Source organism: Rhyacophila brunnea, unplaced genomic scaffold (genome assembly GCF_057557595.1).
Source record: "Rhyacophila brunnea isolate RB1 unplaced genomic scaffold, BYU_Rbru_1.0 scaffold_15, whole genome shotgun sequence".
In the NCBI taxonomy this organism is placed as follows: Eukaryota; Metazoa; Arthropoda; class Insecta; order Trichoptera; family Rhyacophilidae; genus Rhyacophila; species Rhyacophila brunnea.
Window position 1 is genome coordinate 37682397 of NW_028232806.1, and position 23111 is coordinate 37705507.

Here is a 23111-nt window from a genome sequence, read left to right on the forward strand (position 1 = left end):
TCTAGCTTATATAATAAATCAATACAATAAAGTAGGTAAAAATTCCATTACCTACCTATCAAGTCAAAGGTCACAAAAAATACAATAAACAAATTATGAATAGTTTAAATGTCAGTAAAAAACCTAATTAGTAAAAACCCTATCTTATTAATAACAATACACTTGCTAGCATATTATTATAATAAATCTTGAATCCATTAGAATTTAAATTTAAATTCCATCAAGTACCTTCAGTCGATAGTATTAATATTAATAATATATTCATTGATATGTTATCTTTTTCAAGTAAATGTGTAACGTTTTTAGTCATCTTTACACGATTTAAGAATTAATTCCTCCGTCGCCATCACGAAATAAATTGATGTATTCACACCTCGATGTTCGCTCTCCGATTGCCAGCGAGTCCAAAATTTCGTCGCGCCTATAATTGAAAATTATTTGCCGTTTCACCGAACTACCGTCTTAATACGTCACAATTAATTAATATTAAATCTGAAATATTTAAAAATATTGTAGATTTTCATTGATAAGTTTCATATCATGTTAAACTTGTTATTTGTAATGTATGTGAATAACTAAATAATTAAAAGACGCCTTCTGGGAAAATAATGTTATGGTCACCCTATTTTTACATCATAATTTTGCATGCGTGGAGAGAATTCTGTAGCGCGTATGTGCTAAAAGCACGTCAAAGCTTGGTATGATGTGAATTTTCTTCAATGGAAGTTTTCCTCGCGTTCGGGAAAATTCAACGCTATGAAAATTCACGTCTTTTGATTTAAGGGGATTATGTAAAAATCATGAAGTGGTAATAATAGGATTATAAAGAATGCATTTATCTTACTCGGGGAGGATATTTTCTTTTTATTTTAAGTAATGGATTAAGGTTTTATGGTGGTTTATTTGGATTAGGTAAAGTTTCAACATAATACTAGATATATATTATATATATATATATTTTTTTAAAACTAATATTTTGTGTATTAGCACCTGTCCTAATCCAGATTCCCCCCCTGATTAGCGATGGGAAAAGCAACGAGAGTATCGACAAGTTCAAATACTTATGAGTAAACTAAAAATAACTGGCTTTTGAATGTGAATGGCTAGAGAAACATTCAACTCGCTGCGGAGTGTCTGGAACTCATGACCGTACTCGGTTAAAATCAAATGCCGCCTATTCGACGTTTGCATTCTGACGGTGTTGCTTTACGGTAGCGAATCATGGCACCTTACGATGGTTTAGAATAACGGTATATTGAGTAGATCCAGTACAGGTATTTATGACTGATGGGTGTGAGGGATAAGAGAGCGAACCAAACAGCCTCTCATCACGTTGATAGTGAAGAGGCGATGTTGGATCTGCCTCAGCTATATCCTGCGGACGCTTGAAAAGCTTCGACATAGCTTCAACTGACTCTTCAATCCAGCCAGATTTAAGCGTCCTAGATAGATGCCATATTATTTACACTTGTCAGAGTATATACGGCGGAGCTACAAGATGCTGGTATGACCTGGAATGACGCAAGAAGATTGGTAAACGACAGTTATCCTTGAAGGCATCGTGTGGTCTATATACTCTATCTAAAATGCGAACATGGCCAAAGAAAAAGTAGAAGATATGATATATGTAGATAGTGATAAAGCTTGAAACATAGCCTTTATATTATTGCGGAATATTTTGCCGCTGTCTGGTCTCAAAGTGGTATCGTTTTCGCCACTTCCATAGCTAATTGTGCTGGCAAGGATGTTTCCACCAAAGATATGGCTAAACATGCCTACATTGAAGAAGTATATGAAAAAAAAACAATAAAACTTCTGCTCTATGCTGATATAACGTTTCCACCAAAGAAACATCTTCGCTCCAGCAATCTTTTCTGAATTGCAGGAGAGGACAAGTTGAGGGGGTTTATCATTTCTTTCGAGACATTTATCTTTAGGTCTACTAAAGTGGCTTTCATTTTTAATCTCTTGCATCCTGTTTTGATGGTTTTTTGTGTCATTCGAAAATACAATACTATCGTTATCGTTTGCAAAGATGGTTGGGCCATTTATATTCGCATTCCATCCTTATGTCCCTAATACCCCAAATCCAGTATTATTGCCACAAGACAAAGTGACCGGCAGTTACGGGTCACTAATCGATCGTAATTGCAATGAACATTCTGTCAGCTAAAGTAATAGGGAGAAAACGGACGCGCGCAAGTTGTTAAGCTTTACCGTCGTTTCCTACCTACTGCGTGACTCAAAAACGGTTACTCCAAGATCGCCGTCGCGCGGGAGTCAGCTCAAGAATACTATCGAGCGCATGTTGCCGCGTTAATGCCGTTTCTACCGTTCTTTCAGTCAAGTCATCTGCATTAATTGAGAAGAGAAGCAGTGAATAATTTGGGTTATATGGTGTTGCTTTGCCGGTCACTTCTGCTGAAATAAAACTTTGGAAGATGACTTATGAAGCTTTGCGGTGGCTGTTACGTGATGGATTTAAACGCATAAAGCGCGAACCAAATTGGATACATGTCGCGGACTATCACGTGACGTCACAGTAAGCTGCCACTACGGGAAAAAGTGTATAATGTCGTTGGTCTTGGTGGTTCAAATATTATCAGACTGATGCTCCCATCCCGTAACACATTTTGAACCATTAAACGAACACTGTCAGTTGGCAAAATCTGCCGAAATTACTAAAATAACAATGAGGTCACCGCACGTTGAACTGCACTGCATCGACACATACATGACGTTTTGAACGTTTTTATCACATTCCACATGCTTACACTTTTCGAATGACGTGTCAAAATCACGTTTTGTTTTTAGCGGTTGGTACTATGTATTTTAGATAAGAATGTTGTCTTTTATCTATGGTCTGCAGGTTGGGTTCTGTTCAAAATATTATCTATGGATGTCATGCCGCAAGTATTTTAACGTACGCACACGTAGAAACTGTTCAAATTAATTCAAATCAGCATGAATAATTAATAATAATTCAAATTACTAACAAATTATAGTAGGCACTCTTCATCAGTGTCATTATTCAGTGAATTTACAGAGATTGTGATGGTTCACAATATTCTGCAAAATGACGAAACCATAGACAAAATTTGTCGTCGCGACAGCGTGACAGAAGGCGACATGTACCATGACTAGGGAATCCAATCCCGAGCCAAAATTCTGATCCCGGGATTTCAGGATTAAAATTTGATCGGTCAAAAATAAACCTAGTATAATTTATACTATTTAAGCCATTTATTGTTAATATTGTATACGTTCAATCTTGGAAATACATAAGTTTAATGGAATAAATAACATTGTAATATAAATAATAATGTGAATTTAATACGAGATTGCTGTTTCTGATAGTACAGACTTAATGAATGGGTTAGCAAGATTTAAAATAGTAAAGCGAATCATGGTGTACTTCTGGCCTTTCCGCTTCATAAATCTAATTAGATTAATCTAATTAGTCAGCCAAATAATATGAAACTGCCGTAAAACGTATAAGATCATTGTGGAATTACTTCGTTAATAGTGCGAAGCATTGTTTTTTCCAATCTTTCTCATGTTTATTAATGTATGTGAAAAAATAAAATGAATCGGCAACTTACACATGGGTATTAATCAAACTTCATTCAAACTCAGTTTATTTGTTATTAAAAGTATTTTTCTGTTATATTTTCGTTTTTATTTTATTTTCCATAAAAATTGATAGAAAAATCAATCCCTGGATTCATAGGTATCGAAAATAGCTTGGGATCCCGGGGTTGGAATCCCTAACCATGACATTCACCTCAATTTGATTCGCGCTTAAGGGTATGGGATGATACAAGTCTTCCATCCATCAGTAAATCAACTCCGTGTTATGATTGATGATAATGATTACAACATTAATTCAGTTTAAAAAATAACTGCGTAAACCCGAAGAGAAGGCTTAGTGAAAGTTGTCACGTAAAAAGTGAACTTTTAGCAGCACCATTTTTGAAATTGCGTGTAGTGGCGCAATAATAGCGCACTTAAGTAATATTGAAGTATGGCATATATTAATTATAAATTATAACACTTAGTGCGAAATTGAAACACGTGTATAGCCTGCGCGTGAGGCTTCGCATCCTGTATTATTAAATTAATATTGATCGAAACCATAAGCAAGAAGCTTCTAATGTAGGCTCTGCTAGTCTCTGGTTACCGGTGGTAGGTAAGTTCTACCATTGGCACATTAACTGAGAGGTCTCTGCCAAGTGAGGTGGTTGTCGTACTCTCCTATTATACGTACCTGCTGAACCATCCCGATATTAAAATGTCCCAGGTTTTCGAAACTGTTTTAAGGTGGTTTGATGATCAAAAATAATTTCATATAAAAAATATCGGAACTTTGGACCCATTTATCCATTGATTGTCTGCTAACTTGCTATAGAAATTAATATAAACGTCCTATATAATATTATAATCAGTGATCACAAAGAAATTGATTACCTATGGAATTTAAATATATTGGTGACCGGCTTTTGTGGTCTGAATCAAGATATTAACGACAGTATTGATAGTGTACCATTATTTTACCAAAGAATATATTATATTATATATTTCTGAGATATTCCAAATGATGTGAACTCAATAACAAATCCTACATTCTAAAGTTTTATGACTTATTCGATTCAATAAAAAAAGTTTAATATAAAAAGTAATTCAAAATACCTTGAAGTCGATCCAGCGGCCTCTAGGTCTACCTTGTTTTGCACCTCTTGGATAACCCTGGATGACTAAATTTGTCCAGCGATTGTCTCTTATTCGAGCTATGTGTCCAGCCTATTTCCATGTGAGGTTTTTTTTGCGAACTCTGTTACATTGCAAACCGTTGTCTGTCTTCTTATACATTCATTCCTCATTTTGTCCTTTCGCATTATGCCCAGCATGCACCTCTCCTATAACATACTGAGAAAAAATAATAGACTGGGTCTGACAAGGACACATATTGTTTTTTAATTTGTGTATGAGTCAGAGTATGAACCTAATGGGTTGAGCAAGTGGCTGATATCCATTTCTCGTTCTCTGTCTGTTATCTGTTAATACAAACCTCCACTCTGTGGAGGCGCATAATATGTTCCTATTAGGATCGGACATGGTCGGAAATGAAATTATTTTTGTTGGTATTTTTAATGACGTGCAACATTCTTTAATATTTTCAACCAAGAAAAATATTGTGGGGTGATACATTTTATGTTTAAAAATAAAAATGCTCTAGTAAATAAATTCATCTACCTACCTGTGAATGCTATCCAGAAAATCCATACGAGATGCATATCAAATGGTAAATTCATTTTTAATGCAGCGCCAGTAGACGGGTGGTGATTTTTGAAAACAGGGGTCCCCGCGTAATGGGTGTCGTCGGCAATGCAGAGCGCGGCTTTACCTTATCAGTGGCTCCGTTTAATTTATTGCCATACCGGGATTGTTAGAAACGCGTTAGCTAAAAAAACACCTTTTGGATAAAATGGGACGGATTCCGACAGGTGCCCTCTGCACCGCACGAACGTAAATATCTGTTATTTTTTTATTACCAATCTATCTATTTGAAATCAATTTATTTTAGTAACTGTGTGATGAGCACACTATACAGTAGTAAAACTTATTATTTTTATTATAAAATATTATTAGATATACAGGGATATAGAATCACAATTTAATATATGTTTTCAGTCAAATTATAGAAAACTCGGTAAGGAACTGACCGCAATAATAAAATTCCGCATATCCGTTTTTCACTTCAGTTAGTTATCTATTGACGGAAATGCCAGATAATAGCTGATTCGAATATTTCAATAAAAATAATATTATTTTGATTGTATAAATAGCGAATAATAATTCATCGGAAATGTCACTCGGATATACGTTTCCGGTCTGTTACTATCTCAATCTCTGTGTCATCCCGCACAACATCTCATTGTAACAAGATGCGGACCACGGATCCGTATCATAATATTATTATTGTAACATAACTACTATAAAATACTATTGTACCGACCGTTACGCCGCAAATAAATCTCGCTCCTGCACCCATCTTCGACTTCTTCATCATCATCCTCAACATCATGACTACCCACAGTGGTAACTTAAATCGAACCCCACATTGACGACACATCGAACCCCACAGATATAAGACATGAATCAATAAGTCAATTTATGACTGACCGAATTCCCACAGTATATGTTATATTGTTAAATATTATAGCAAGGGATGTTTTGACTTTAAAAGACTATTATTGGTTGTAAAGGGGGTGGTCCTAGCAACTAAATTATTAATACTCGTATATACGTGCGTTACTATGAAAATCAAAATGAAAATGTCAAAATGACATTTCAGTATTCTATATTATTTGTTTGTTTGTTTTTTATTTACTTCATATCAAGTACAAGTTTGAGCATATTGAGCATAATAATTCAACAGAAAATTTAAAAACGTTGTATATGAAAAGTTCTTTTTATCTTGTTATTATTAATAAATAATTTTAGCGCTCACATGTCGGATATTGTCAATCATAGGAGTGTCCGAATAATGTAGAGGGTGGCGGTTTGTCGTTCATTTAAAATTGTGGGTATTCTGTGTCGGTATACTATATATCTACGTGATATGCTTTCCCAGTACTTATCCGAGAATTGAAATAATAATGTCCTTGCTATATTCACTTCATTGAAAAGTCCATGTAGGCTGAAGTTAACTGTACGAATGTGTGAATATTACCAATACAATCTGTTTGGTATACCTGATAACAGTGGCGAAGGGTGGATTTAAAAAGAGATGGAGGAGAGAGGAGAGAGAGAGGCTGTGGAGACCAGAGAAAAAAGAGCACATTTTTCAGGTATACTTACGGAAAATCAGAAAATAAAACGATATTACGACTGATGAATAGGTACAAAATAATGATAACGACATACCAATTCGATAAGATTAAATTATGTAGTATGTAAATTATGTACTACATCAAAAAACATTTCATAGAATTTATTTTTATTTCTAAAATATATATATACCTATTTATATGTGATTGAATGCCATAGATTTTTTAAAAAATTATCTTATTAATAATTATGATGTGCAAAGATTTTAGGCTCCGTGCCCACTGTATTGCATACATTGCAATAGACAGGTTGAGGCCACGTGAGGTAAAATCCATATAAAAAAATCAGCATTTCTCTCAGAGTAATCCGATAGAATAGTTAAAAACAGATGGCGCTGTGGCATATTTTTTTTAACCGTAGACAGATGGTTCTTTATATATTTATAATAATTATATTCCTACATAAATACGACAGGTGTCGGTGGCGAATTAAATTATTATTACCACGATTTTCTTAGCTCGTATTCTTGTTTGTCCGGTGGTTGTTTATCCAGTACAAATCTTGCAATCGATTTTTATCGAACCTCCCGACTAGCTGTCAAGTTTATATGATTCAACAGAAAATTTAAAAACGTTGTAGGTATATAGAAAGTTCTTTTTATCTTGTAATTATTTTTATTTAATTTATTTTAATTTATTTAATTTATTATTTAAATACCTATGTACCTCAATATGATTTTTTTTAAGAAGATAGGCTTTAAATATTCGCCTAGTATGGTGTCTTTGTCACTGCCTCGTATTCTTCTTCTTTCTTTCGTATAACAGTGTGTAGGGATTGCAATACCGAATGAAAATGTCAATACCGGTTTTTCGGTATTTATTATTGAATACCGATATTAATACCGGTATTTATTAAACATTAAAATAAAAGAAGTAGGTGCTTATCAATAAATATAGCTATTAAAATTTCTTTAATTATTATTTCATAGCAAAAACCTACATAGGTACTTTCATTTATTATGTTGACATTTAAAAATATGTAAGTATTGATCATAATTGTAGAACTAGTGATTTTTTTAAAAAATAATTTGAATATATAGAATATAATATAATAATTTATAAATAATATAGATACATATTTTCTATTTTGAAATATTAGTATGATACTTCATCGCGACAATTACAGCTTATATAAATATATTTGATGAAATTGATTTTATTATTTTTTAACCTCTGTTGGATTCACTCAATATATTTGCATTTTAGCAGCAAATAACTCATAATTCATTTTTAAAAACGTAAACGACTGTGCTTTCTTAATATCGGAAATTCCGGTATTTCCGGTTTTTAAAGCCCGTATTTCGGTATTGATAAATACTGTAATACCGGTATTGCAATCCCTAGTAGTATGGTGCAGAATATAGTATGGTGCATTTGTTATTTTATGTTATACATATTGTTTGAGAATGTGAACTCACGACTATATTAATTGATACTTAGCCACTATTACACCCCCGTATGGTCCCCATTTGGGGATGTCTTTGTGTATCTGGAGAGGCCCGAGTCGGTGTCAAATCCAACAAATAGTAAAGCGCTGATTACGAAAATAAATAATAATAGAGCCGAGCCGGCAATGCCGTAGATTATGACCGTTGAAAAATATTGCAACGTCGCCGTTTTTCGACAACGGCTCTCATTGAAAGCGAAACACAAGATGGCGGGGAGATGCTACCAAACAGCCAAACAGTAAACACGCGAATATCGTCCTCCGTAAAATAAGTTATTAAAAATGTAACTATTATATAATATTAGCTTAAATATACCTTGCCGTTTCCAAAACAATTCCGGTGTGTTATTTGTTCACCTCCAAATCCTAAAATCCAGACGAAAAACCATACTAAAGATAAAAGTGACAGTTTGCTATTCACTTTCCAAAATGGAGGGAATTGATACCACGTTATAGTATTCGTTACTGAAGTTTTGTAGCACCACCAAAATCACACCTTCTATACACACTCGATACTGTACCTTTATCGCATTACAATTTTCTTTAGACAATAAAGAATGTCGGCGACAATGAGTAACGACTCATCTTAACTTTTTTAAAAGGTAACTCGTTACTTTCCGTCTTGATCCATAATTGATTCAAAGCATGGAACCAATATTTTGAGTAATTAGCTAATATTAATTTGTCGTAAAACAAGAAACCTTTTTGGGAGGTCGCCAAGAACCACATCGGATTGTAAAGCCAATAAATAAATAGTGTATGTAGCAGCATAATAATTATCGCAGAAATATCTGAAAACCACCATATTGTTGAATGTAATTACTTTGAGAATATCTCATGTATATACACACTAGAAAAATCTTTTTGTAGAAAAAATACGACACCCGACGGGACTTGAATCTGTATCTGCTGAATTCGGGCCAGTATGCTTTTCCAATTAAGCTACGGGAATCTTATTGAATCACGACAATTTTAACTAGTACTTGTTACATGAAATTCTTATCGAATTGCGTTATAATTTTGGCTTTAGTATATTAAATTAAGGTAGGTATTAATTAATTCCTTAATTACTAACCGACGTCACGGATCACTGCATTATTTAGTTTTTATAACGTACTTATACTTGCTAATTAATAATTTTAATAAACTATTTATTTTATTCAACGATTAAAACATAAGATTTCGGAATGTAACATTCTATATAGGTACTGAATAATATAATATATATAACTTGAAAACATCTCATGCATATACACATTAGAAAAAATCATTTTGTAGGAAAATTACGACACCCGACGGGACTTGAACATGTATCTGCTGGATTCGCGCGAGTGTGCTTTTCCAATTATTAAGCTCTAGTGTGTATATGAATGAGATGTTTTGAATTTGAATGAAATTATGTATATTCAGTATATATAATGTAACATTCTGAAATCATGTGTCTTATTCGTTGAATAAAAGAAATAGTTTAACACAATATTATCGTGACCTCACCGAAAATCGAAGCGGAACCCTTAGTATTAAAAGCAATTAGTGCTTTAATCATCGGACTACGAGGGTGTGTTACCTTCGTTGCATACGTCTAAATAAAATTATTTATCTTTGAATTATTTTTGTCGTTTTTTGGTAAAACGATAGATAGGTAGCCAATGAAGTCATTACATTTTATCTAAAAGGGATACTAAAAATTTCCAAACTTTATGCTACGACATAAAACTTATGATACTCCCGTAAAATGTGCTTATTCTTTTCATAACAGTACTTCAAATCGTCGGCCATCTTTTGCCAAATTTTTGAATTAAAAACTACATAAATTTATTTTTACTGCTGCCGATAAGAAATTCCGACCGCGCTAAGCTTAGCAATAATGTTCCTTGAATAATTATTATTCCCTTTTTTAATTTTATACTTTTCGGGACGGGCTAGGTACGCTTAATGTGGGGCGATTTTGGTTTTAAATAATTGCAATTAGTGAGATTTATAAGGGATAAATTTTACCTTATCTCGCGGGGCTGAATTAAGAATTTTCTTTTCTGCGGCGGCTACTTTAATAATTAGCTCAACAAAACTTGGGCGACTGTCGTCATGAAAAGAATTTGATTTGACTTTTTAACCTATATTCCCACCTTCACCGCGTTTTATGATTTTTAATACTGACTCCATTAGTTACTAATGTAGGGTGCTACGTCAACGGGCAAAGCTTCAAACCCTTTCGACTGTATAAAACACTGAATATATTATATAATAATTACAAGAACAAGACAAAAGAACTTTTTATATACCACATTTTTAAATTTTCTGTTGAATCATATAAACTTGACAATTCTATGTATTATTAACTTAGGACAAATAAGGCAATTGTCAACAAAAAAACAGCTGATATAGAATACTGAAATGTCATTTTGATTGCCATAGTAACGCACGTATATATTAATAATTTAGTTGCTAGGACCACCCCCTTAGCAATCAATAATAGTGGATTGGGATATGGATTTCTTCTGAAATGACTTTTCATACAAAACAGAACAGAGAAAATAGAGTTTTGGATAAATATTTTTTCGAAAAATTTTCTTGCACATTTTCCAAGGAAAAAAGTGCTTACTTATCTTAAGACGCTTTTAGAGCAAATGTAAATATGTGTGTATAATCTACTAATATAATAAATGTAACACTTAAATCTTGTTTTTTTAGAAATCCGATGTGCGCCCGCCACTATTATCCCAAATCTCAAATGCGCCTACTACCGCAAAAAGGTTAAGAACCCCTGATATAAGCAGACTCAAAATACTGCCTCTTACTGTGTTTATTATTCATTTTACTTTCATTGTTTATATAAATTTAGTGTCTACTGTACAGTGTAAGCGTCGGCCTATAGCGTCGTGGGTTCCAGGTTCAAATTCCAGGCCTGGCGAGTAAACATTTTTTTCAATTTGTGTATGTGTCAGAGTATGGACCTAATAGGTTGAGAAAGCGGCTGACATCTATTAATTGTAAAAAACAAAATCTGTTAATACAAACCTCTACTCTGTGGAGGCCCATATGATCCTATTAGGATCGGACATGGTCGGGTTATTAATAACTATTTCTGCGTTTCTAAGTGCAAATAGAGCAGGCCAATAAAACAAACTTAACAATAATTATTAATAATACAGTGAATGCCTATGAAAATTTAAAATGCTTTGAGATAACAGTAGAAACGTTTCATAATAAGCAGCAAAATCTGAGAATTTTTCCTCCCAACTGAAACTATTATTAATATACCACGATTATTAATCGAACCAAGCTTTCAAAATCATTCATTATTTTAAAAATAAGTGACATAAAAACTTGTTGCTTCTTTATTTTATTATACAGGAAGATTTCAGTTTGTCCTTTTATTGCAAGCCTTTACAAATACTTGCGAAACTCCTGTCGAGGTTCCCAGAACACTAGAATTCTGTAAAATCCCAGTTGTAATCACTGACCTGGACACAGATGATTGAAATGTTACCCCTTTCCTTTCCCGTATGAATAGTAAGCAAAATATTTGTTCATTTAAACACCGACATATAAAGCATGGCTATAACGTTATATTTCTGTATGTGGTATTAAGGACGGAAGCTATGATAATCGAAACCTACATGTTAATAAGTAAGTGAAGAGCTTTTTTTCTCGAACTTGAATTTCCCAATAGCTTAGTAGGTACTGTAGGTAGGTACCTAATTATTCGTTTGCCGAGTTTTCGTCTATAAGACAATACAATTAATAAAAAAAATACCTCCTATCATAAATATAAATTTTCATCCTATTATTGATTTTATACATACCTAATATTAAAATATTTGAATGAAAATATTTTTATTTTAGGTACTTTTTCGACTTATACGTGGCGTAAATGTGAGCTCTGCCATTCTTCGTGGTGTTGGTCTTTGTGTCTCTGATAATTACCTTAGGAATCGAGGGCATCCGTTGTTTGTTCTCCCAAGGTGCAGCACTAATCTGCCATTTTAGTGATGCCAATTGGGAGAGCAAAAACCATGTTTAATGAAATTGCTTCGAATATTCATATATTCCACTTACGTGAGATGAATTTAGGTGGACGTTGTTTTATAAGTTATTAAGATAGGGTCTATCAATAGTTCACTCTGTATGCTTCCATCTACCTTTACTTTTATTTTTGTTATTTTTATTTTATTTCTTTTCTTATTTTATTACTTATTATATTATTAACTCACATTTCTCTGTATTTTTATTTAAAAAATTGTTAACACTTATTTTATGTCATGATATTATGTTCATTATATGTAAAATAAATAAATTTGATTTGATTTAACTTAATTTAATTTCAACATTTTATTTTCATTTTACAGTAGAGTATAAAATCGTCTTAAATAATAACTAGTACTTATGCCTAATTTAAATTTTTAAAACAAAAAAGTTACATGCTAACTTACAAATTAAAATAAATACTCATAACTACATACTTAAGTAAGGTAATGTGTACATTTTTTTGCATTATTACTGGCAATATCAAAACATCCATATGGTCTTATTTACACGGGCTTAGTACTAATCGTTGGGACTCGCCTTAATACCGACACGTATAAGCTTGCACTAACACTAATGTTTATTTACACGATGTGGCGGTATTAGTAGAAGTAGAGTAAGTATAAGTGTTTACTAATAAGTCCGTGTTAATAAGCCTTCATTGTAGATATTATTAAATGATATGATTTTTTATAATATTTTAATTAATGACTGTCTTTTAAAGAACTTTGGTTCTTGATTTTAATTTAAAGGAATAAATACCTAACCTATTTTATTGATGGTATTGGGACAATTTATTTTCTTATTTTCGTCCATTAAAAACTACTATTTTAACGTGAAATTTTTTGAGGACAGCAATGAGGGAAGTGCTTTGTTGGATCACCATTTTTGAAATATCCAGGTTCCAATGTCTCTGGGCATCTAAAACATAAATAATAATACGTTAAATTAACATAATAGATATACATAATATGAATTTACATTGGCTTGCAGTGAGTTTTTTCGTAGGCATTCTATTATTATTATTAGAAAAATCCATATAAACCCATTATTTACTACAAAATATCAGCACTCCAGAATTTTGTGGATCCCTTTTTTAAATAATATTATGTACAGTTAGGTAGCTAGAAATATACATAGTTAAATAAAATATATCATCAGATTAGGTACATAGGAAATGCACTATATCGTTATTGCATACTATGTTATCATGTATTTTTGGGCATGCTCCACACCCGCAGAATCTATAGAGCGCACGCCACTGGTGTGTTGTTATTACACATAATTTTAATAAAATAATAAGTTATTTTTTATATTATTAATAGCCCAGATGCCGCATAACGGTCGAAAATTTAAAGAAATGGGAGCTGTGTCTGAAAAATCTGTAAACTTTGTAGGAAAGATGCATATTATATCATTAGGATGACCTGTCTTTTCTTTAAAAGCCAACATTTTATGATGATATAACATTCTTTTTTTCTTTCTTCATCGTTTCTTTTTTTTCTTTAACATTAATATGTTAAAACTACAAAATAATATTATTGTAATTTTTATCAGTTTAAAATTAAGAATTAAACCATATTTTGGTAGACATCAAAAATTATCGACTGTTAAAGTGATTTTAAAAACTATTTAAGTTTTAATAACAAAATAATATAGTACTTAAAAAAATATCAGCAAACTTTAAATTAGTGTTTCCAATTGACTCGTTATTTTTGATAATAAAATTTAGGGATCTGTATTTACCATGATTTTATATGTAGATATTTTACGATAAGAATTTAAATTTTTAACCTTTATTATTTTATTATTTTATAAATTATCTCAAGGTAAATACTTCTATTCAAAATATATTAATACTTTGAATAAGTCACCAAAAAACACTAACACACTTTTGGGATGATGACGATGTTTTTTTCTTTATAATATAACCCCGTAAATAACTAATTTTTGCCATAAAACCCCATCAAGCACTTTTCTTTAGCAGCTTCAATATAATATCATGTGTACTATGAATCTAAATTCTAAATTTAGTTTTTTGTTACACGATTTTACTACTTTTCATATTAATATCATCAATAAAAATAATCATTGTTAGCAATAATTATTGTTAATATAAAAATAGCTATACGGCAGAAGCGAAGGGTGGAGATAGGCTGTTAAGATCCGCCATAAATAGTGCACATTACACTTTGTTACTTGTATTTGTTTTTATTGAACTATGACTACAATTATGTACAGATGGTATCGGTTGGTTTTTAAAAATCAATTAAACTCTGCATAACCAAACCATAATACTTTTGGTATATTTTGGGCGATACGACAAAATTGTGCACACATTTTCATTCGTAGATACTATTATAAATTTGTTTTCGTTGGATTAAGAATACACATTACACATATTGTTGGATCATTTTTTTTTAATTTCATTAACCCTACCTAAACCAAACTATAATAGATAACAAATATTATTCTATCTATAAAATATTAAAAGTAATGAATGATTTAATTGCGAAATTTTAGATGTTTTATATATAGAAGAGTATTTTGTTGTCTATTCTCTTTTATGGTTTGGTGTCGCAGGGTTTAATTGAATTTTAAAAACTAACCAACACCATCTGTAAATAATTATAGTCTTATTTCAATGAAAACAAATACGTATGACTGACAACATTTAGTGTGCACCTTGTACAGTGGATCTTAACAGCCTACCTCTACCCTTCGCCACTGCTACACGGCTAAGTGGATATGTACCTATGGTGTTTTTATTTCATTGACACAATGATCTTTTATTAAAAAAAAACATAGTTAACTCCGTTAAAGTGATTTGACAATACAATACGAAATATCTTAACTACGAACCAAATATCATTGTGGTAGGTACCAGAATGAAATTAAGAATAATTGTTGAAAACCAATTAAATTAATAATAGGAATAAAGTAATTAAATGTAATTAAAACGGTAATCTCTTACCCTTGCACGGTGATGTAAGACCTCCATTTTCTGCCTCCATTCATGAGATCCGTCTTGCTAAGGCCATAATTCAATGACCTTTTCGAAAGACGCTTAAGTCCCCGTTTGGCCTTGTAGCTCGTAAAAGGATTTAAGTTCAAAAGACGAATGGGTTTGAAAATATTACTTGTAGGCTGTGGACCTAGAAATGCATTATTTACTCGTGACAATGCGTCTTCTTCAGAACTTTCAGAAGGTTGTGATGAAAGTCTCAGCTTAAAATCTCTTACACCATTATTAGCAGAATTTAATATGTGACTATGTTGTAAATTGGGTTTCCATTGTAATGCTTCTTCTGATAGTATAAAATCTTCATTACTTTTTATTTCTGGCTTAATATTGTAGCTGGTTCTGTATTTGTAAGTTGGACCAAAATTCACTTCATCTGACTCTGAAACGTCCTTAGAATCTGCTGACTCTAAAAATCCAGTAGCTCGTTTTGGTGCAACAAAATTATTATTAACGAGTTTATCTTTTAATTGTTCTGGAAGATATTTGACTTGATGTGTTTCTTCTTCAGGAAGTCTTAAAATTTCTTGCACACGAGTATTACTTTGATGTTTATCAGCTTCTCCAGTTTGACTGTTTTCTGTTTGTTCATTGCTATAATGTTTTTTATAATATTCATTGAGATCCACAATTGATTCACCGTTTGAAGGAAGTGCTGCGTTTGGATGTTTTTCGACGTATTCTTTATAATATTTCTCGTATTCTGTATAATTTCTTGGGACATCCAATGTATACTCATTTTTGATAGGATCATAGTAGTAATATGCTATATTTGACGTATTATCATATTTTTGGTTATGTCCATCAAAATTATATGGATAATATTTAAAATTATGTTCCTTATTGATATTACTAATAGATGCTTGTTGGTTAGAATCGTCGTGGTCATTTTTATTTTCTATATAGGTAGTCGATTTTTCAGTGGAATAAATTGGTTTTTCATATGTGTCCTGATGATAATAATTGTTGTTATCATCGTAATGTACGTGACCATTAATATCATTATTATATTTTCCACTTTCATACTGATTTGTCGTAATTGGGAAATTTTGTCCATTGCCATATTCGTATTTCGTATTAAAATTTGAATATTCGGATGAGTAGGGATTTCCCATCGGGGAAATCATTGGAATATTTGAGAAGTTATATCCCCTTGAAGTCCAATATCTAATGTATTGATCAGAATATAACTGGTTATTACCAGGCGAAGGATGTCGTATAGAATAATAGTCAGAATTTTCCAGATTTTTTCTAGTAGCAACATCAGGAATTTGATAAGTTTCTTTCATATCACTTGAATTTACATCACTATCATCTGAATTTTTATGAGAAGAATATGAATTCATTTGTTGATTTATATTATTGGGTAATGATTGATGGTAATATGGAGAATTGTACATTGGATAATGGGGATAGTACGGAGACGGTAAAGAATTAAAACTGTTGTAAAATGACTCTGGAATACGATTAGCAGGACCGTAAGAGTTTGGCGAAAAATCTTTACTATAGTCTTTTTGGTAACTGTTTTGGTAAATGGTTTGGGTATCAGCTGTGTCCAACCCGTCGATTTTTGACTTATCGTTGTCATTTTTGGTCATCTTTTTACTTAAAGTTTGAATTAGTTTTTCCGTGTCTTCATCTGATAATTCATCAAGATTTTCAGATTTTTTCATAGATTTCAACAAATCATTTGCAATTTTATAAAGTCTAACGTGTTGAGCTATATCATAAATCTCTCCGCTTATTTCCGTCAGTTCTTTGCTGGCTTGTAAAACACTTTCAAGGTTTTTTGAATAGTCACCTTCTTCGCCTTCAAATTTTTTTCCTGGACTTTCTTCTGGTTCATCTTCAAATTCCTCAAGATGCAGTTTGTTGGTTTTAGCATTTTGTTTGATGCTTTTCTCATCGTCGATAATGGTTTCTAGGATGGGCATACTCTCATACGCTCCGCTTTCGCCATTTATCGGTTCAAGGTTTGCATTACATCTGTAAGTTCCGCAAAACGTTGAAGAAGGCCAAGTACTATTGACAGGATAATGCAGTTCGGTAAATGGATCAACGCAATAAGTAGCTGAAAAATAAACAAAACATTTAATTTTTGCTCAAAAGTATAATAGTTAGTCTAGTCCCTATCCTGGAGTTATCTTAGGCGATGTCTTTACCTACCAGAGGCACCTAGTGGAAAAATACGAAGTTTGGAATTTTAGACATTTTTTTGATAATTTATAATTTCAACTGTGTATATAATAAATATGGATCTGAAAACAATGGTAGTCATATATCAAGATTTATGTGAGTTCATTACGTAGGTACATAATTAAATTTATAATTTTTGCGTAGCTGTCGTGAACGAATATAATATGAAAAAACAATACCTATTTATATTATTTCTGATATACACATCTACAAAATAATGATCTTTAATAAACTATTCCTTATATTCAACGGATAATTCACAAGATTTTGAGAATGTGACATTCTATATATTGAACATACATAACTTGAAATAGTGACTCGCTGGCAATCGGAGAGCGAACGTCGAGCTGTGAACACGTTAATTTGTTTCGTGATGGCGACGGAGGTATTAATTCTTAAATAGTTTAAAGATGACTAAAAAACGTTACCCATTTACTTGAAAAAGAAAACATATCAATGAATATATTATTATTGTTACTAATATAAAAATAAACAGAACATTAAATGGACGTATTTTGAATTTATATGACAAATTATATTTCGTTCGGCACGCATCATTTGCACAATCCGCGCATCGCCTAGCCACGATCTTTTTAGACCATGCCTCAACTGAGGTATAGCCTTAATACACAAAAACCAATAGTCAATAATAACGCAATCTGATAAGCATTTCATGTATGACCTACTAGTTTAAATTGTTGCAAATAGACAGGACGCTCGTAGCATAATTGGTTAATGCAACAGTTGGCGCAATACCAGTGTTTAAACGGGTGCAAATATCGTTGAGCTTCGTATTTTTTCAAATATGATTTTTTCTAGTGGGTATCTGAGATGTTTTCATGTTATGTATGTTGAAATAATGATCTGTCAGAATTGCAGGTAAAAAATTTGATGCCTATTAGAATCTACTTTCTAAAGTTGTATTATTTGAATACCTTCCTAATTTTCCACCCCCTTAGAACGTGCTTAATCAACGAACAAATTATCTTCATTAAAAAAAAATAATTTTAATTTTTTGCATGCTTTTCAAAATTTTCGTGGAATCCCTGATCTGGCTCTTGGATTCCCAGGATTCAGAATTCAATGTATTAATTACAATATTCGTAAAAAAAACTGTTTAAATATAACCTCAAAACTGTGGAGGCCAATTTGCTACGCTGTGGGGTGAAAGCGAAAATTTACTTTTTAATATGAGCTTAATTTTATAACTTAATAAATTTATTTGTTTTTTTTTTTCAATCTATGTATTTGGCTTTACTCGGTGGCAATTAACGTATTATTTTAAACGCTGTAGGTACAACGCAAATAAAAATATTTTCATTAATTTTAGAGTAACAGCTGCACAGTAAAATAATATATTATCAAATATTAATAAATATAAGAAGGAATTTTTATAGTGATAAAAATGTATTTTTTAATTTCATGTCATATTTTTATTAAATGCCAAATAATAATTGTTTGTGTATGAGACTCGTTGTGCTTATTTTAAATTAATAGCGCCTGTACACATGCCTAGATTTACTGGCACTAATAGTGTGTAAATTAAACTATCGCGATAATAACTCTGTTTATACGTAATAGTGCTGACTAGGTATTCCAATCCAATCCAATAATTCCACCATGATCTCATACGTTTTACAGCAGTTTCATATTTGGCTGACTAATTAGATTTATGAAGCGGAAAGGCCATAAGTGCACAATGATTTGCTTTACTATTTTAAATCTCGCTAACCCATTCATAAGTCTTTACTATCAGAAACAGCAATCTCATATTAAATTCACATAATTATTTTACAATATTATTTACTCCATTATACGTATGTATTTCCAAGATTGAAAGTATACAATATTAACAATAAATGTCTTAAATAGTATAAATTATACTAGATTTATTTTTGACCGATTTTATCAATGTTAGTTGTAAATATAAAAATTTTATATTAACAATGGAAAAAAATGCCAATCCCGGGATTGTCAAATTGTAATCCCGAAATTCCGGGATCAGAATTTTGGCTCAGGATTGGATTCCCTAGTGCTGACTGTCTTGCCAATCTCATTCTTCAAGCGTAAGCGAGAAGCGTTGTTGTCATTGTATGGTGCTATTTCACTGATTGTGAAAATTGGTAAATGTCAAAATGTTCTGCGCGGTTTACTTTGTTCCTCCAGGTTCGCCACTATATTTCAACTATCGCGTGAAAGTTCAGAAATTTGATCCATTGATCCATGCATATAATCCCGAAATATTCACGAATATACTTGCATTTTCTTGTTATAAGCGCGATAATACGTACTGTTAGAGTAGTAAATCCATGCAACTGTAAAGGAGCTGTCATACTTTAATTGATTAAGTCTTGCTTACTTGGCAGAACTCCATTATGGTGGTTTTAAAAACAACGTTTTATTTTAATTATACGATGTTTGAGTTAATTATTCTGACAGCTGTTTCGGTCTGTAAATCCATCACCTAATATAACTTAGATAACTAATTAGCTTAGTGCGTAATTTAGAATCATAAGATATAACTTAGGATACCGAATTCTGCGTCCTAGTCTGAGTGAGAAAAATATACATTATTCTTATTATAATCCCTCAGTAGAAGTCAGAAAAAACGGGTGGGTTTATCCTAAGTATTACACTCAACAAAAAACTTTAAGTAACTAGTTTTTTTTAATTTATAATAAGTATACATACAACATGCCACGAGGCCTAATGATAATACAATGAACGTAGGTATAATAATCGTTCATACGAATGAAACTTAGACGCGTCTAAGCAAAATGTGATCATATTACCGTTTTTTGTAACAATTTTGTCATAGTACTACGGATAACTAAGAAATTGTATTACTAACTGTAAATAAATATCATTGAAGCCATCTACTTTTATACATGCAATTTGATGAGATATTATGGTTTTAATGTATTGGAGCAAAACATGAACACTGCACGAGTGCTTTTATCCATCTGTAAATGGTGGCCATTCATACGTAAACGGGGGTAAATATTATCTCACAGTCCAAACATGAAAAGTGCAAACAAAATACGGGATTGCATGCAGTGTAGTGAATAGTGACCCAATTCGAAAAACCGCTTGCATTCCATCCTATGCCTAATGATGCATTTGAAACGGTGCATTCATTTTATAAAAATGCAAGTCTTCCAAACAGAAAAGTTCTGAATAACATATTGATTTGATATCGCGAAATGTCATGTCTTATTTTAATACTAAATAGATTTAAAAAAAAAACCTACACATCGGCGATTCTGTGATGGCCGAGCAGTAAAGTGTAGCGTTATAATCACATACATTAAGGTTAGGGATTGCAATACTGAATGAATATAACAATTCCGGTTTTTCGGTATTTCTTATTGAATACCGGTATTCATTAAAACACAAAAAGTACTTATCAGTAAATATAGATATTAAAATCTATTTAAAACATTATTTATAGCAAAAATCAACCTACCTACATTTATCATGTTGACATTTAAAAATATGTATTGATCATAATATTGTAGAACTGGTGATTTTTACAAATAATTTAAATATACTTATTGATAATGTTAACTAAAGCTCTCAAAAAGGCTAGTTCATTAAGTGTATATAAATGTGAAGCTACAGGAAAAAAAATTAAATTCAACGCTTGTACAGTCATCAATAATTTTATTATATAATAATTGAACATTTGTCACGGATGTTTTCTATTTCAAAATAATATTATGTTAATTTATTGTGACAATTTTATAAATAGCTATTTTGTTTTATTATTATTTCACCTTTGCTAGATTTAATCAATATATTTTCATTTTAGCAGCACATAACTTATACACTCAATTTAATAGGCAATATGGTATCTACAAAGTAATGCAAAAATTACATTAAATTTATTTTCAAAAACGTAAACGAGTATGGTTTCTTAATACCGAAATTTACGGTATTTTAGATTTTTAAAACCGGTATTTCGGTATTGATTAATACTGGAATATTGGCATTGACTTTAAATTCGTTGTTACGATATTTTAATTACCTACTAAGTATCTAAAGAACATAATATTATGGGATCCTTGTAGTTAGCCATTATTTAATGTTTTTAAAAGATCCAATGAGAAAATATCACTGGTTCACGTAATTAATTTGATTAAATTTAAAAGAATTATCTATATTTTGGTATATAAGTTTGGTATATAGAATATAGTGAGTTTTACTATTTACTAACCTATGTGGGCTATTATAAATGAATAGGACATAAAATTTAAAAAAAAAACATTTTGATAAATTTATCACATTGGAGGTGTTAACAATAAAATTGTGTATTCAATGATAAATTGTTAAATTTATTCAATCCAATATAGTTTTAGCCAGTCTATTTATATATTTTTTATATAAAAATCATTCTGCTCTATAAATAATTGGTAAGTGGTTCGTTAAAATCGGAAAAAAAGATTTTTTTTCACACTCACACACATTCTATTTCAACAAATAAATAATTGAAGTTACGAGAATATGAGCCATCCAATTAAAATTGAAAATGAGTCAAGTCAAGTTTTCATATTATTTATTTTCTATATAGGTACCGTTTTTTGTCGTTACAAATTTATTTACAATACGATAAAATACAAAGGGGCTATGCATAGTGTAGTGCTTATTTATTCACTAGTCAGTCGATATTTGTATGACTAGTGATTAGCTACGGATAGCTCTGTCTACATTCGGATATTTTTTCGTTCGAAAGTTGAATGCATCTCAGTGCATGCGTAGCGTGCGCATTGTCTGCCTCAAACCGGTTTAAAAATTGCCATTTTTCGTGATAAAAATGCTAGCGCACGTAGTTCTATGACCGGCGGATTTCTGTTCAATATCACATCAGTGTTGCCAACGAAAAGATTCCGCGAAAAAGTATAATAGTAAACTACTTATACAGTAATTCTACGCCAAATAAATCGAAAATACTATAATTTTGAATGATACAAAACGGAAAATGTTCTATGTATTATAATTTTTTTTCAAAATACTATAATTTTTACATTTTTTTTATCAAAATCAGCATTATAAAAAGATAACAAAATTGACAGTTAACGCAGTGCGGCTTAAAGCATGTACAAAACTATTTGGAGTTGAAACCAGAATTTAAAGTTAAAAGTTGTGAAAGAGAAGTGGACGATGAAGTTGTCAAATAATGTAGACATAGCTAATAACTAGCTTGTTTCGGGCACATTTAGGAATACTGGCAAAAAAAACTAAATCACAGCTGTCAGATAATTTAGTAAAGAAATCGTAAATAATAATATAGCTTTTAACAGGGGCGGCTCTACCTTCAGGGTTCGTAGGGATCATCCCCACGACGTTATCATGACAAAAATACACGTCCGATATTTTTATCATTGTCATAATATATCTACCTACTTAATTACATGAATGAACTATTTAATTTATTTAATCCATCTAAACTTGTTGCAATTTATTATCATTATACGAATAAATAAAGCAAGGATTATAAATCATGTAATAATATATTAATGATTACGCGGTT